Source organism: Cibotium barometz, chromosome 33 (genome assembly GCF_041138505.1).
Source record: "Cibotium barometz isolate CiBa-2024 chromosome 33, ASM4113850v1, whole genome shotgun sequence".
Taxonomy (NCBI): domain Eukaryota; kingdom Viridiplantae; phylum Streptophyta; class Polypodiopsida; order Cyatheales; family Cibotiaceae; genus Cibotium; species Cibotium barometz.
The window spans coordinates 46,901,846-46,919,079 of NC_141078.1; positions in this window are offsets into that span (position 1 = coordinate 46,901,846).

Here is a 17,234-nt window from a genome sequence, read left to right on the forward strand (position 1 = left end):
GTGGAGTTTCTGGCACACAAAAAATTCAAGTATCATTAATGCTTAGAACAAAGGTGAGAAGCTTGTGGTGGATGGGGTAGAAAACTTTACAGTAGAGTGGCACATGAGGGCCGACTTAAAAGCATTGAAGTGCATGTATGGGGTGTGTGGTGGTCCTGGATTAGCAAACCCATGCCTCTATGCATGGCAAGCATGAACAATCTGGAATGGTACAACTCTACAATGGATCGGGTGGTCACTAGTGCACCATATTCCTCTGGCATGCTTTTTATAAGTATGGTAAGTGCATCATTTTCACCTATCTTTGCATCAATAACATTTAACTAGGTCATGATACTTTTCATTTTCTTATGAATTGTACTAGTGACTCATGAAATTCCATTTTTAAGCCATAAAATTCTCTTTTCAAATAGATTTCCTGATTTTTGGCCTTGGAACCAAATATTAAATTTGATTCACTCCATGCTTGTTTTGTCGTGGTTTTTGAATCAATGTGATGAATAAGGTTAGTACCCAAGTGCAATCCAATTAATGGTAGTGCATGTTTATCTTTTTCAGTCCAATCCTCAGTTAGATTATGGGGTGCATTTTTCTTAAATAATTTCCATAGCTTCTTGTGCATGAGAAGATATTTCATTTGTGTGACCCAAGTATGAAACCCTTTCCCAATAAACTTCTCAACTGATGAAATGTTTATGGATGTCATTTGCAAAGGTCTTACCAATTGACCTTTTGAGCTTCAATTTGGCAGTGCCTAGTTGCATACAATTTGGCAAAATAAAAAAATAGTGAAATGTGGTCAACTGCTTTCGGCCTATGATCCAAATTCCAAATGACATATTTTGATTCTTATGCAAGGTTAATATGACCCAAAGAAAAAATTGCACACAGGGTGTTACTTGATATAGCGAACATTGTCCGATGGTGACCAACCTTTGCAAGCATGTGGGGGGGTCCCCATCAGACGATGTTTAGGTATGCTGGCACATGTTAGAGAGATATTTTCCATGTCCTCTCAAGCACCAAAGAGACTTGAAAATTGCACACAGGGCACTACTTGACTTAGTGAATACCGTCCAATGGTGACCAAACTTTGCAAGCATGTGGGAGGGACCCTTGCACATGCTCAAAAAGTTTAGTCACTATAGGAAAATGTTTAGGTACGATGGCATGGGGAAGAGCGGGATTTTCTATGGCCTCTCAAGCACTAGGAGGACACCCCACACATGCTCACGAAGTTTGGTCATTATCAAACAATGTTTAGGTACGATTGCATGGGGAAGAGTAGGATTTTCCATGGCCTCTTGAGCACTAAGAAACTTAAAAATTACACATTGGGAACTACTGGACTTAGCAAACATCGTCGATGGTGGTGACCAAACTTTGCAAGCAATCTGACGATGTTTTGGTATGCTGGCATGTTGAAGAGAGGGATTTTCCATGACCTCTCGAGCGACAAGATACTTGAAAATTGCACATGGGGTACTACTTGACTTAGCAAACATCGTCCAATTGTGATAATGTTTGCTAAGTTATATTGCCTGTTGAAAAATCTTGCTCTTCCCCATGCCGAGCACATGCCATCGTACCCAAATATCATCTGATGGTGACCAAACTTTGTGAGCATGTTGGGGGAGGGGGGGAGGTGGCATGGGGAAGACCCCCCCCCCCACATACTCGCAACGTTTGGTCACCCCATCGGATGATGTTTGGGTACGATGGCATGGGCCCAGCATGGGGAAGGACCCCCCCACATGCTCGCAAGTTTGGTCACCATCAGATGATGTTTGGGTACGATGGCATGGGCCCGGCATGGGGAAGAGCAGGATTTTTCAACAGACAATATGATAGCCAAAGTGCAAAAAAAAATCCATAAACCATGAACATCAAGTAAAATGCAATGATCCTCACAATAAAGACATAAGTCATAAAATATAAACATCAACTAATTAGTACATCAAAATGCGAGCTAGCCAAGCTGCTCTAGGTTTAGCCACTATCTTAATAGATCAAAGTACAATGTAAATGAGCTACCCTAGCTAGTATGAGGTTAGTCATTGCCAATATATCTAAGTATAATGTAAGTGAGCTAACCTAGCTAGTCTAATTTTAGTCACTATCAACTACGAGCTCCCAATCAATATTGTTGTCATCTCTAATTGGTGGTCATCGTGTATGTCGAGGATGCTGTGCACGTCAAGGAGCTAGTGCTGGCTGCTATTAAGCGATAGGGGTCATTGAATCTCTGCAGGGAGGTCTGCCTCAAAGGCATGATAGTAACCTAGTAGTGGTATACTCAAGAGCTAAAGAAAGACATAAGCATGACATTGAAGGCGATAGTGATGAAGATTCTATTCTTCGAACCATGAAAGCAACTTTAGATGCTCAAATGGCTTGGAAAGAATCTCGCATTAGTCGTAAGGCTTTTTCTTTTTAGAATTTTGATGGAAAGGACACACACACTCTTTTGGCTTGGCTTGGCTTAGCCAATTTGATGACTATTTTTTGGGAGAGAAGAGAAAGACAAGGTCAAGTGTGCTACAAATCATCTGATTCAGAATGCTATATTATGGTGGAATGCTACCAAGAATGGGCGGCATAAACCTCGTACTTGGGAGGATTTTCAGCATGAAATTAAGAGACATTTTCTACCTCCTCAGTACAAGGCTAAAGCCCGACAGCATTGGGACACTCTTAGATAATTGAAAGGAGAGGATGTCCAAACCTATATTGAAAAATTTTGGAATGCTCTCATTAAAATGCAATCTATAGAAAAAGTACATGAAAAGCGTCTTAAAAGGAAGTTCATCTCAGGGTTGGATCCAAAAATTAGAGTGGATGTTAATATGTTTCGTCCTCACACTCTTGCCTCTGCTAAATCTCTTGCTCTAAATTGTGAAAAGAAAAATGGTGTGCCCAAGTTCCAACAGGAGAATCGTACTTCTAAATTCTCCAAAGATTTGACATCTTCTAGTGGTTTTGACAAGTGTTCTTCATTCAAGCGACCTTTTAACAAGGGTCAAGATCAAAGAATCCAGCAATTCAACTACAACAACAAAGCAAAGATTGGCAACAATAGCAATGGAGCGAGTGGAGAACCAAAGAAGACAGATGTTCCAGATTCATTGACTCGAGATGAAAAAGCAAGCAATGTTCGATGTTACACTTGCCATCAGAGGGGAAACTATGCTAATAATAAGTGTCCAAATGACAACAACAACAACAACAACAAGAAGCCAATTGCATGACTTCACATGGTGGATGGCGATGAAGACACTAGCAATGGAGAAGATGATGATTCTTATGATGACAATACGAGCCAAAGTCTAATGGTAACGAGTTCAGTGGTAAATTTGATCAAGAAGGTACTTCTAACCTTGATCCTCATTCTTTTTCACCACATACTTTACTTAAAATGAAGGAAAAAATTCAAGATAAGAAAATCACAATCTTGCATGATGATGGTAGTACACACGATTTTATTTCTAATGTCTTGCACATGCTCTTCATCTTGACATGATTCCTTCTCATTTTAAAGTAAGAACTGCTTTTCAAAACCAAAAGTATTATTACACTAAGAAAGTAAAAAATCTTGCTTTTTCTATTGCACAATTTTCAGATGGGCGTATTGTCTTAGTAGCACCTTTGCATGGTATTGACATGATTTTGGGAATGCCTTTTCAACATGAGTACACACCACATATTGATTATGCAAAGCACACAATTTATTTTATACATGATGGTAAAAATGTTTGTTTGCAAGGAATTTTTGAGGGTAAGGATCAAACACTTTTGAGCCATACTCAGGTAAAAAGGGCTTTCAGGAAGAGGGAGAAAACTTTCTTAATTTTGGTTAATCAGCTTAGTACTCAAGAACCACCTCCTAGGGATATATCCCATGACTCTTTCATTTCTAAATTCTCTGACTGTTTTCTTAATGAGTTACCTCCTGGACTCCCTAGATCACAACCTAAAGATCATCACATAGACATTATTCCTGGTAGTGCACTGCCTTGTAGAGCACCTTTTAGAGTTAACCCTCTTGAGCAAAGAGAAATTCAGACTCAAATCGAGGAATTACTTTCTCGGGGACTTATTAGACCAAGTAGTTCACTATATGGAGCACCAGTTCTTCTTGTAAAAAAGAAAAATGGTACTTATTGTATGTGTGTAGACTACATGGCTCTCAACAAGAACACTATCAAGAATAGATTTCCAATTCCTAGAGTTAATGATCTACTTGATAAATTAAGGGGAGCCATTGTTTTTAGCAAAATTGACCTAAAATTTGGATATCATCAAGTACGAATGGCCGAGCAAGATATAAAACTGCTTTCAAAACTCAGACTGGTCATTTTGAGTTTTTAGTGATGTCATTCGGTCTTACTAATGCTCATTTGACTTTTAGTCGTATGATGAATAGGATCTTTCTTGAACATCAAAACTTTGTGGTTGTCTTTTTTTGATGATGTCTTAGTTTTTAGTAAATCTAAAGAAGAGCACGAAAAACACTTGGAAGTTGTATTTAATTTGCTCAAGGAAAATGAGCTTTACATTAATCCCGAAAAGAGTAGTTTCTTTTAGAGTGAGATTGAGTATTTGGAACATATAGTTTTTGCTAAAGGCATCCATGTAGATCCCAAGAAAATAGAAACTATTGCGACATGGCCGCGTCCCAAGAACCTTCATGAATTACGATCTTTTCTAGGGTTGTGTAGCTATTATCACAAATTTGTCCGTAATTTTGCATATAAGGTGCACTATCTCACTGAACTTCTCAACAAAACCAAACCCTATGATTGGACCAAACTTCAAGAGAAATCTTTTCTTGCATTAAAATATGCACTTACTCATGCACATGTGTTACAATTACCTGATTTTTCACGTCCTTTCTTTGTGGTTGATGCTAGTGGTAAGGGCATTGGTGCTGTATTAATGCAAGATGGTCATCCTATTACTTTCGATAGTAGTAGGAAATTTCGTCCTGCTGAAAGTAAGTATAGCACTTATGACAAGGAGTTGTTTGCTGTAGTCCATGCATTGAAAATTTGGAAACATTATTTGATGGGCTCAAAATTTCTTATAAAAACTGATCAGCAGAGTATCAAACACTTGCTTTCTCAACCACTTATTTTGGATAGAAATATTAAATGGGTAGCTTTTATTCAAAGTTTTCAGCCTATTATTTAATACCAACCTGGTAAAGAAAATGTAGTTGCTGACGCTTTGAGTAGAAGACCTTCCATTCAAAATATTTCTGTGATTGAGAATACATCTTTTGACTCTATGCATGAGACTTATGGAGACCCTAACTTTAGTGATATTTAGTCTAGATTGAGAGGAAATCATTGGACTCCTTTTACTGAGCATTCCTATGATGATGGTGGATATCTTTTCTTCTAGAAAAGACTATGCATTACTCAACCTTTTAGAAATTCTATTTTAGAGGAATTATATCAGCCACCTTATGCGGGGCATCGAGGTGTTTCATCTACATTTCAGACTATTTCTAATGACTTTTATTGGCCTAAAATGAAAAATGATGTAGCTAAATTTGTGTTTGAATGTGATGTTTGTCAAAAAGTGAAAAGTTATAAGGGTAAGAAACTTGGTTTACTCATGCCACTTCTTATTCCTAACACTCATTGGGAACAGATTTCTATGGATTTTATCACTGGTTTGCCATTGACTCTACGAACCATAATGATATGATTTGGACCATTGTTGATAGGTTTAGCAAACAAGCATATTTTCTTCCTTGTAAAAAGACTCTTACTGCACATCAAGCTACACATTTGTTTGTTAAACACATCTTCACACATCATGGTTTACCACAAGTGATTGTTTCTGATAGAGATTCTAAGTTTTGTAGTGATTTCTGGATTACATTATTTGATAATCTAGGCACTAAATTGGATTTTTCCACTGTTTTTCATCCTGAATCTAATGGTCAAACATAAGGGATAAATAGCACAATATTGGATTTACTTTGTGCATATGTTTCATCACAACCTAAACAATGGGATAAGTATATCCATATTTTGTAATTTGCATATAACAATAAACCGCATTCATCCACTGGAAAAGAACCTTTTGCAATTATGTATGGAAAAGCTTTACCTACGCTTATCACTCCTTTGTCACACACTATTGAAGTTGCAGAGATCAATTCACCATTGATTTCACTTCCATTCATGATCATGTTCGTAAAGCTATTTATAATACACAAGAGAAATACACTAAACAAGCTAATAAGAAAAGAAAGCACATGGTTTTTCAAGAAGGTCAATATGTTTTGCTTCGTATATTGAAAAGAGACGTCTTAAAAGTGTTGAGACTAATCCTGTTGTTAAATTAGCTCCTCATTTTTATGGTCCTTTTAAAATTACTCATAAGATTAATGACCTAGCATATATGCTTTCACTTCCTTTTCATTGGAGAATTCATAATTATTTTCATATTAGTCTTTTGAGACCTTATAGGGGACCAATTCCTACACATCCTGTATATGAGGAAGTACCTAGTCTTGTTGACCAAGTAGAAGAACTTCAACCTGAGGCTATTATTAACCATGAGACCACTACTACTCGCATAGGTACTGTGTATATAATAGATATCTTTTGACCTTTAAAAATAATCCTCGTGAAAATGCTAAATAGATGCCTGAGCGGTTTTTTCGTACCTATCTCGACATCATCCAATCTTACTTTCAAACACGGGGTCAGTTAATATGATGCAACTAAGGATAGTTGCTATTCTGGGCAGGAGGAATGTCACGGTTTGTCCGTCCATCCTTCTAATTGGGGATGCCTAATTACCACTATGTTTGAAGCATGGCACTTGGGTGATTCCAAATATTCCATGTGTAAGACATATGAAATTAGGGATAGCTGGAACTAAGTGTTGGATTTATTACTTATGTGTTGTAGTGGACTTGTAGCATGTGTTTCTAACTCGTAGTGTGTTTGAATGGACAACCTTGTAGGTTGGTGATTGATGGGCCTTGTGCTTGTAAGCCGGATTGTCTGGGATGTGATGGCGGTGATATGGTGCAAGCTATTATCGTGATGGTTCTCATTTTGATATTTTTGCTGTAGTGTCTACTATGAGATTTTGTATTTGGTCGCCCCATTTTGATGTATTTGGGCGTGGACTTATTTATTTGCATGTGAATTATGTTGTATTGGGCGTGGACTTATTTATTTGCATGTGAATTAGCCCTTGGGGTTCTTTTTGTAATTATCCTTTAGTGGTTATATAGGAATACTTTACCTAAGCTTGTGTTAAAAGCAACCCCCATTTTTGTAAAGGGCAAGCCCATGTATAAGCGTGCATCTATTTTTGGCTTATGGGCTATTTTTTATTAATAAAGCATAAATACTTAAGAGGTGGAAGGAAGCCGACACTTCTTGAGGGGGGATAGATTGTACCCAATGATTCTCTCTTGTGTTTTTATGCTATGTTATGCTTTTAAGATTATTTATTAATTTTTCTTTGAATATGTATAAGCTAGAACATTTTACATAGGAGGTTGCGGGTTGAGTTGGCATACCTACTTTAAGAAGGTATTTTGCTACTTAGAGGGGTCGGTAATTTGATTGAAGTGATGAACTAGTTGGTATTTGGTTGGACGGTGTGTCTCCCCATGATCCTAATGGTTTCAAAAATCTAGAGGCCTGCCAATCCTAGCATCGACTCAAGAAAAGCCTGAGTGTAGATCGTCAATGTTGAGAACTCTGTATGTGGCCAAGTCAACTCGTCCTTGGCAAGAGAGACATGTTGAGAAACATACTAACTCCTGCGTGATGTAGGAAAAATGGAAAAAATGTCCACATCCCAGAGAATATCCATTGGTACTATCTATGTCCTCGAGGCATAGAGCGCAGCAAGCATCATGAAGAAATGGTGGTGCATCTTGAGAGAGAGGTTGCCGAAAAATCTCCGTAACATGCCGTGGATACAAGGGTAAGTAATGCACTGTCAGGTCATAAGACCTATTGTTACGTAATGTCCACCCTTTAGCTATACGTGGATGCCTGGACACCAGTGTGCCATCGTAGTGAATTGTTATCGTGGGTGACCCCACATTAAATACCGGTTACCTAGTATTATTGGCATAGCTTGAGACCATGCTTGACGGGTGTATGTTGTTGAGGTATAACAAGTGGTGCCATGCTTGACAACTGTATTGTGGTTGGTCAAAGTGTAACAAGTGGTGCCATGCTCAACTGTATTGTGGCCAAAGTGTAACAAGTGGTGCCATGCTACAACTATATTGTGGTCAAAGTGAAACAAGTGGTGCCATGCTACAACTATATTGTGGTCAAAGTGAAACAAGTGGTGCCATGCTTGACAATTGTATTGTGGTTGGTCAAAGTGTAAAAAGTGGTGCCATGCTACAACTGTATTGTGGTCAAAGTGAAACAAGTGGACTATGCTACAACTGTATTGTGGTCAAAGTGAAACAAGTGGACTATGCTAGATGTAAGATTTCTCCTCAGCCTGAATAATGAATAAGCTTTACTTCAATCCCATGTAATCATTCCCTGTTTTTGAATACAAGAAAATATTATTTTTCCTTGTTTTTGTCTAGTGAGAAAAATTTCTAGAGAGTAGTAATTTAATATTGAAATATTTTTGGATATATAAATTCTACAAATATAAAAAATATGTTTCCCTAAAACCAAAAATCAAAATAAATTTTCCGTGCATTAGGAATTAATTAAAAATGATTTAAAAGACCTTAGCCTAAGGGTCAAGATTTTTAAAAAGTTTTGGATTATGATCTAATTAAGGTTCCTATGGACCAATAAGATTAATCCAAGTGTTGGGATGAGATAAATCCAATGAATAAAAGAAAATACCCAAAAATGAGTAAATTCCTACATAAGACGAAGAGTTGACTAAGTACAAGATTTATTAGTTAAAAATTATGAAATATTACTAAAAAAATGAGATATTTTAGAGTAATCATATAATTTTGACACCTTGGTAAGGAAAGGGGGAGCCTTCAAGGAGGCACCTATTTCACACATGTGAATGAGTTTTAAACTAAAAAATATTAAGATATTTTTATCTCTCCTCTCTCTTGGATCAAACCAAATAAAAAAGGGAGCCAAACTGGTCCAAATCTTGTCCAAATTCAGCCAAACTGAAGCTGGAAAATTCTAGAACTTAGTTGGACTCAGTTAGTGGCCTCCCTCACCTATAAATAGACCCTCATTCTTTTGTATTCTCATCTGTGAACTAGACCAACTAGTATTACCTTAAAATAAGTATATTTTCTATTATCCTCTAAAAATCCTCTACATTCTGGAGAGATTAGAGCTTCTCTCTCTCTCTCTCTTCAACCTTCCTTGGAGCTTTCCTCAACATACTAACCAATTGATTGGTTGGGGGCCTCTCCTAAGAATAGAGAATCAAGCAAAACAAGAGGTAAGGTGTGACTTTATGGTTTTTTCTTAATCTTCTAAATGCTTTTCACTTCTCAACCCCTCTCAAGCTTGAGAAGTATTCAATTGAATGGTTTTTCAATGCAAATGAAGCTCTCTAATGAATTTTAATGATTGAGTCACATAAAGTTTACATTTATGCTTAATTATGGTAAACTTAGGAATTAAGTCCATAAATTGGATATTGGTCCAAATGATAGTTACTCTATCATAATCCTATTACTAAGTCTTATTCTTTTAGAAAATATTAAAAATTATAAGTAATAGCAGCAGAGCTATGGCAAAATTTTTAAAAATTAACACATGAATCATTTTTATGCATAATGTGAAAAGAGGACTTCCTACCATATTCTAGGATTAGTCATCCTATGTTAAATGAATAATTCTGGTCATATCCATGAAAAACTAATTTTTAATGTTTATGTATAAATAGTTGATTAGAGAAAAAAAGAATTTTTAGTAATTTTATTTTTATGATAAAAGAGAAATTCCCATGATAATGGAGATCCATGTATTCCAATGGAGAAAGAGAAAAGTTAGAATATTAAAATAATGGATATTTTATTTAAAAATGAAAGAAGAATTTTAGATAAATTATTTTATGCATGAATAAATTTAAATGATAAAAGAGAAATTCCCATCATATTTGGAATTCAATCATTTAAATGGAAAAAGTGGAATTCTTGTCATATTAGGATTAATGGATATTTTTATTTAATTTTTAAGAAAAATTATAGTTAAAATTATTTTATGCATGTATAAATTTAAATGATGAAAGAGGAATTTCCATCATATTTGGAATTCAATCATTTAAATGGAAAAAGAGGAATTCTTGGTATATTTGGAATATTGAATATTTTTATTAAAGAAAAGAGAAACTTTAGATAAATTTATTTGATGATAAAAGAGGAATTCCCATGACATTTAGATTTCAAGCAATTAAATGTAAAAAGAGGAATTCCCATGATAATTGAGATCCAAGAAATTAAATGAAAAAAAGAGAAATTTTTAGTATAATTCAATTTATGACTATTTATCAAAAGTGAAAATATGGGTAGAATTGATTTTTGTAAATCCCATGAATTCTTTTATTCAAAAGAGGAATATTGAATACAATTTATTTGAGAAATTGAGAAAGAATATGGAAATAGTCGTCGACGAGAAAAAGAACCTTTATCTAAGCCAAACAATTGGTAGAAATTTAGAAAAAGTCTCATTACCAGTATTGAAGTAGGAAAAGCTACTAAATGGGAATAAGATGTGAATGGGATGCGATAGGATGTGAATGGATGTGATAAGATGTAAATGGGATGCGATAGGATGTGAATGGATGTGATAAGATGTAAATGGGATGCGATAGGATGTGAATGGATGTGATAAGATGTAAATGGGATGCGATAGGATGTGAATGGATATGATAAGATGTAAATGAGATGCGATAGGATGTGAATGGATGTGATAAGATATAAATGGGATGTGAATAGATGTGATAAGATGTAAGTGGGATGTGATAGGATGTGAATAGATATGATAAGATGTAAATGGGATGCGATAGGATGCGATAGGATGTGAATGGATGTGAATGGGATGTGGTGTAATGAAAATGAATGTGGATGAGATGTGAAGTAAATGGATGTGGATGTGAATGATGAGATGAGAATGAGATGAGAGGATATGTGAAAGGGTGAGATGGGAAGTAAATGGATGTGGATGTGTATGTGAAAGAATGTGATGTGAATATATGTGGATGTGAAGTGATAGATGTGAATGTATGGATAGTACATGTGGATAGTCGTGTATGTGAATGATTGGATGGATGGATGTGGATGAATGAGATGGGATGTGTATGAATGAGATATGATGTGGATGTGATGTAAAGTGGGATGTGATAGGATGTGAGTAGATATGATAAGATGTAAATGGGATGCGATAGGATGCGATAGGATGCGATAGGATGCGATAGGATGTGAATGGATGTGAATGGGATGTGGTGTAATGAAAATGAATGTGGATGAGATGTGAAGTAAATGGATGTGGATGTGAATGATGAGATGAGAATGAGATGAGAGGATATGTGAAAGGGTGAGATGGGAAGTAAATGGATGTGGATGTGTATGTGAAAGAATGTGATGTGAATATATGTGGATGTGAATGTATGGATAGATGTGGATAGTCGTGTATGTGAATGATTGGATGGATGTGGATGAATGAGATGGGATGTGTATGATTGAGATATGATGTGGATGTGATGTAAAGTGGTGGATGGAATGAATGAGATATGATGAGGACGTGATGTAAGGTGGATAGAATGTATGTGATGGAATGGGGATACAATGAATGTGATGTGATGTGAATCGGGATGATAGATGTGAATGAATGAGATGTGATGGGATGTGAATCAGGATAGATGTGAATGAATGAGATGTGAGGTGAAATGGATGTGATGTGATGTGGATCGGGGTAGATATGAATGGATGAGATGTGAATGAATGTGATGTGATGAGATGTGGATATGGGTAGATGCGAGTCGATGAGATGTGATGAGTATAAATGTGGAAAGATGTGATGAGATGGAAAATGATGTGATTGGATGAGAATGGATGAAGGACGATGGGAATACATATGATTGGACTTGGATTAAGTAATGTGGATTGATGTGGAACAATGTGGAAAGATGAGAGTTCGTTATAGAAACTGTATTTATTATGACCTGTTTTTAAATGACTGTTTTATGTCAAGAATGCTGGGGAAACATTTTGACCGTCTTGTGAATGAGGTTGTGGAGACCTAAGTGATAAAGTTGCAAATAGCTGATGGAGGACGTCTCGCATAGCACAGTCGACCAACATTGGTTCGATTTAAATGGTGGTGAGCTTCCGGTACGGTGGATGAGGGGACAAAGGAAGCGGCCTATGAGTGAAGCGCTAGGTGACTTGCGATAGGTGACTTGCGAAGGATCCTAGAGGGTGATGACCATACGGTGCTCGGGCTCTAGGTCACCGAAGATACCCATGTGTGCATCGAGGAAGATATTGGAACAAGGAGTAAGAGTTGTTTTCTGAATTCGGGCATGGATCTGGTTGATTGACCTTGTTGGTCCTCAACGGATTAGTCCATAGCTCTTTTATATGGATCTGTTGGGTGATCTTGTTGATCTTCAACGAAGAGTCCATCTGGATTTTTATGAGTGAATATATTTCCAGGTACTATGAGCTAGGAACTATTGAAAAGGCCCCTGAGTGGACAGGTGGTGAGCGTTCTGGTTGCCAATGATGCCATAGGTACACCGATGAAGGAATGATCGAAAACTAGAAATCAACCAGATATTTTGGAGGATTATGATCAGTGATACTATGATTTCATTAAAATATTATTTTAAAGTTAGCTGAATCTGTGAAACAGGCAATTTCATATTGGGTGTGTAAGTGGTGTGACTATCTTGAAGTTTGCATGGCTAGGGGGCCTGGGAACTCTTTTCCTTGGTACTACCCGGGACAAAACATAACCAAATTACTAAACGGATTCTATCATTACAATGGTTGGGCGGTTGGCTAACCCATGGGACTGGATGGGGTTAGGCTTGACTGATGGACCCCTAAAATGAGACTCAATTCTGTTATGGTACGATAGATGAAGTAAATCCCGGACAGTCCTTGTTTTATGGAAAAGAATCAACGGCTATGCCTCTCGATGATGAGGAAAAAAGCGTTGGTCTCTATGATCCAAGTGCAAGTCTTTTCCTTGATATGACCACGTGACTTATGGATTCAGTCGGATCAGTTTGGTTAGTGATGATGACCTTGACTACGTTAGAATAAAAATATCCCATGGAGTAATCGCCCGTGCTTTCTGGGCGAGGGAAGTTTTTTCAGGTTTGGTTTTGGAAGAACCGAGGGATATCCGTGGTGGGGGGCGAGGCCCCGAGTGAGAGGCTCTGTCCCGCGCAAGAAGTGCTACTTCCACTACTAGCACCTCCAAATTTGTTGCGCGGAGGGGGCGGGATCTTTCACTAGGCTCTCTTGTCCGGATATCCGTGGTGGGGGGCGAGGCCCCGAGTGAGAGGCTCTGTCCCGCGCAAGAAGTACTACTTCCACTACTAGCACCTCCAAATTTGTTGCGCGGAGGGGGCGGGATCTTTCACTAGACAACTGCACAAGGTCAAAGCGTAGCAAGTGGTTTATGCAATTGATATGCCATGCTAATTTAAAGTTTAACAAGTGGCAATACACTCCATGCTAGATGATGTGTATAATGATACTCTCATCATAGTACTAAAATAAGTGGTAAGTGTATTATGTGCTTGTGCCTATCAACGTTTCATATTGGGATTAATTGTAGAGAAGGAAAATTAATTGAAACAACTAATGTGTTTACGTTTATGATATAGGTGATGATGAGTAGTGTGCGTGTCGATATGAAGGATCTTGTCTATATCATCTTGGAACATTATTATTTCATATTATTTTATCATCCATGTGCCAAATGTTTGTACATATTATTTATGCATGCTTGTGTGTGGCGTTACTATATTCCTTGCACATAAGTTAGAAGAGTTTTGATTATTTACACTTAGTGTGTGAACAAGCTCTAGTGTTTGAGCTATTTTTGTAAAAGTGGAAAAGCAAGCCCATTTTTGTATGCACAACTATTAATAGCTCCTTGGGCTATTTATTGAATAGAATTCTCAAAATACTCATATCGTGGAAGTGGAGCTACATGCATAAGGGGGGAGATTGCACACAATAGTGTCTTGATGGTGATGTTCTATTTCTCTTGTTTTATACTATGCTATGCTCTATCATATCAATTTGATTCAAGTCTATGCTTTAATCTTTGATGAATTTGTGAGCTTTTAATTATTTCATCAAGAAGTACAAAAAGGTCCCATGAGATAGTGGTATCAAAGCTATGGGTACTTGCACTTGAAGAAAAAGCAAGAAGCTCACAAAAATCCAAAGGGTAAAGAAGACAAGTCCTCAAGGGCTCATGGTGGATAAATTTTGGAAGGTTCATGGGAATTTTGTGGACCCTTCGATGGAGATTGAATCAAAGACTAGCAATTGATGTCACCCTTTCTTGCAAAACCACTACTGTGGGTGGAAGAGAAACCACGCTTAGTTTCACAAAAGTGATTTTGGCAAATTGAATATGGTTTGGAGATCCTTCTTTACGGATGTATGGAGCAAGGCATGATAATCATTCTCCCACTCTTAGTTTTTAGGTCAGTGGAATTGTATAGTAGAGGGCTCATGATTTTTCTTTTCTTCTTCAAAAGGCAGGCCACAATTTCTTTTATCAAGAAGGTGGATTAATATTAATATTTTGTTCCCTTCACTCCTTCAACAAAATCGATGGCCACTACGCGATTGGGAGGTCTTTTTCAATTGAGCTAGTGCGCATGCTATTGGCTACCATGGGAGAGGTTGTTAAGCTTTTAAAGATATAAAGCTTATTATTATATAAGCTTAACAAAAAAAAGAGGCAAACAATTTTTACTTCGTTGTTTAATATGCGTCAGGTGCGTGGTCCTCAACCTGTGAAGTAGCAAATTGTTTTTAAAAGCTTAATGTCTAAGCTTTAAAACTCAAAAATCTTAATATTAGAAAAACTAATAAAAGCTTATAAGCTTTAAAAATCTTATACTTATCCAAGCTTAAAGCTCTCTTTAGCGCCTACAAAAAGAAAAGACAGAGAGGGAGCTTTACAAAATAAAGACTTCAACAAGTGGGTAAAAACCTTGACGGAGGTTCTTCTACAAAATATTACGACCCTTTTCAACACTTTTATTGGCATTATTTCGGCATCAAGAAATTATTACCTTGGTTATCTTCTTCAACAAATTTTTAACTCCTTTGAGGACCTCTTCAACGAGTTATTACTTGGATTTATTTCGACATTAAGGATTATCTTCTACATTGGTTTAAGCAATATTCTCAAGCTTTTGAAGATTTTCAGATCCATGGTTATTAGTTAACTTTTTGACATCAACAAATATTATTTTTCCCACTTACTCTTTGACATACGAGCTTTCGACTTTTTTGAAATTGTGGGTGAAAGCTAAGTATTGTTATTATTTCAACAAAATTTTTACTTCTACATTTAAAATTTGCAGCCTTATTCTCTCTTTCATCATGAATCCTCAACCCTCTACCATTCAAAAACAACTTCACTCACTTCAAAATCAAATTCTTATTGAGAAAAAGTTGAGGATGGATTTAGAAGATAGGTTATCCCGCAAAAAGAGGCATAGGCATGTCAATGCTACATCTTCCAATTCCGATGGTGGTGATTAAATTCAGTGAACCATACAAGCTACTCTTTCAAGCTTAGGAGTCTACAAAAGAAAACAAGATTAACCAAAAGGCTTTTACTTTTTAGAATTTCGATGGCAAAAAAAACGCTTGCACCATACTTTCTTGGCTCAGTCAACTAGATGATTATTTTTCGGGGGAGAAATTCTCTGACAAGGAAAAAATCAAATGTGCTACCAATCACTTGGTGGACAATGCAGCATTATGGTGGAACGTCATTAGAACCAGCAAGCGCAAACCAAAATCTTGGAAGAGATTTAGAAACTCATCAAGAAAGATTTCCTACCTTCACAATACAAAACTAAGGCTTGACAACGATGGTCTATATTCAAACAGCTTGACAAAGAGAATATATTGACTTATGTGGACATGCTTTGGCAAACTTTGTTACAAATACAGGTAATCGAGAAGGTTCGCACCAAAGATCAAAGAAGGAAGTTCATAGCAGTTTGAAATCTACAATTCGATCAGAGGTGAATACTTTTCAACTGGATTCCCTTAGCTCAGCTATTTCATTGGCATTGAATTGTGAAAAGAAAAATGGTTTTCCCAAGAAACCAATGACACCCCAAACCTCGACATTAACATTTTTGAAGCCTAAAACATCTCCAAAATTGTTTGATACATCTCTTAATGACCATAACATAGATATTGATACCAAGGCAGATGATTCACAAAAATCTAATAAACATGATTCAAAGAAGTGTTACAAGTGTAACGAGATTGGATATATCGCATCAAATTGTCCACAGAAGTCAAAGTTTATTTCACTTGGACTCGATATGATTGATGTGATGAGGATGAAGAAGAAGAATACCACGATGACTACTCCGACTCTTGAGGTAACACATTTATTTCACTTAAATATTTTTACAATAATTTTATTTAAGTCTTTTTTGTAAATTTCAAGGAGAGTTTTTATGCATCAAAAGTAGAACTTCTTGGAGAAGCTGACCCTTCCATCTTTAATATACTTTATTAAATTTTCACTATATATTAGTCTTGTGGTATGGGACACGAGATTAATCCTGTGTGAAGGATTCCAATGCATACTTATCTCTAGATTTATGTGGGATAATTTCTGGTGGTATGGGACACTAGAACTTATTACACATAGAAGTCCTTGATACAATGTCTTTTGTTATAATTAGAGAAGATACTTGAGTTTATATATTATACGACAATTGTTATAATTAGAGAAGATACAAGTGAATTTATATATTATACGACAATTGATCTCCTTTGATTGCAAAACTGAGGTGAGTTGCTTATCCAAGCAAGAGGGATGTTACATCCAAGCAAGAGGGATGTAACATCCCTCTTGCTTATCCAAGCAAGAGGGATGTTACATAATGTTCACCCTTTAGCTGTACGGGGAAGCCCAGACACTAGTGTGCCGTCCAGGTGAATTGGTATCGCGGGTGACCCCATGTTAAATCTGGTTACCTAGTGTTATTGGCATATCTTGAGA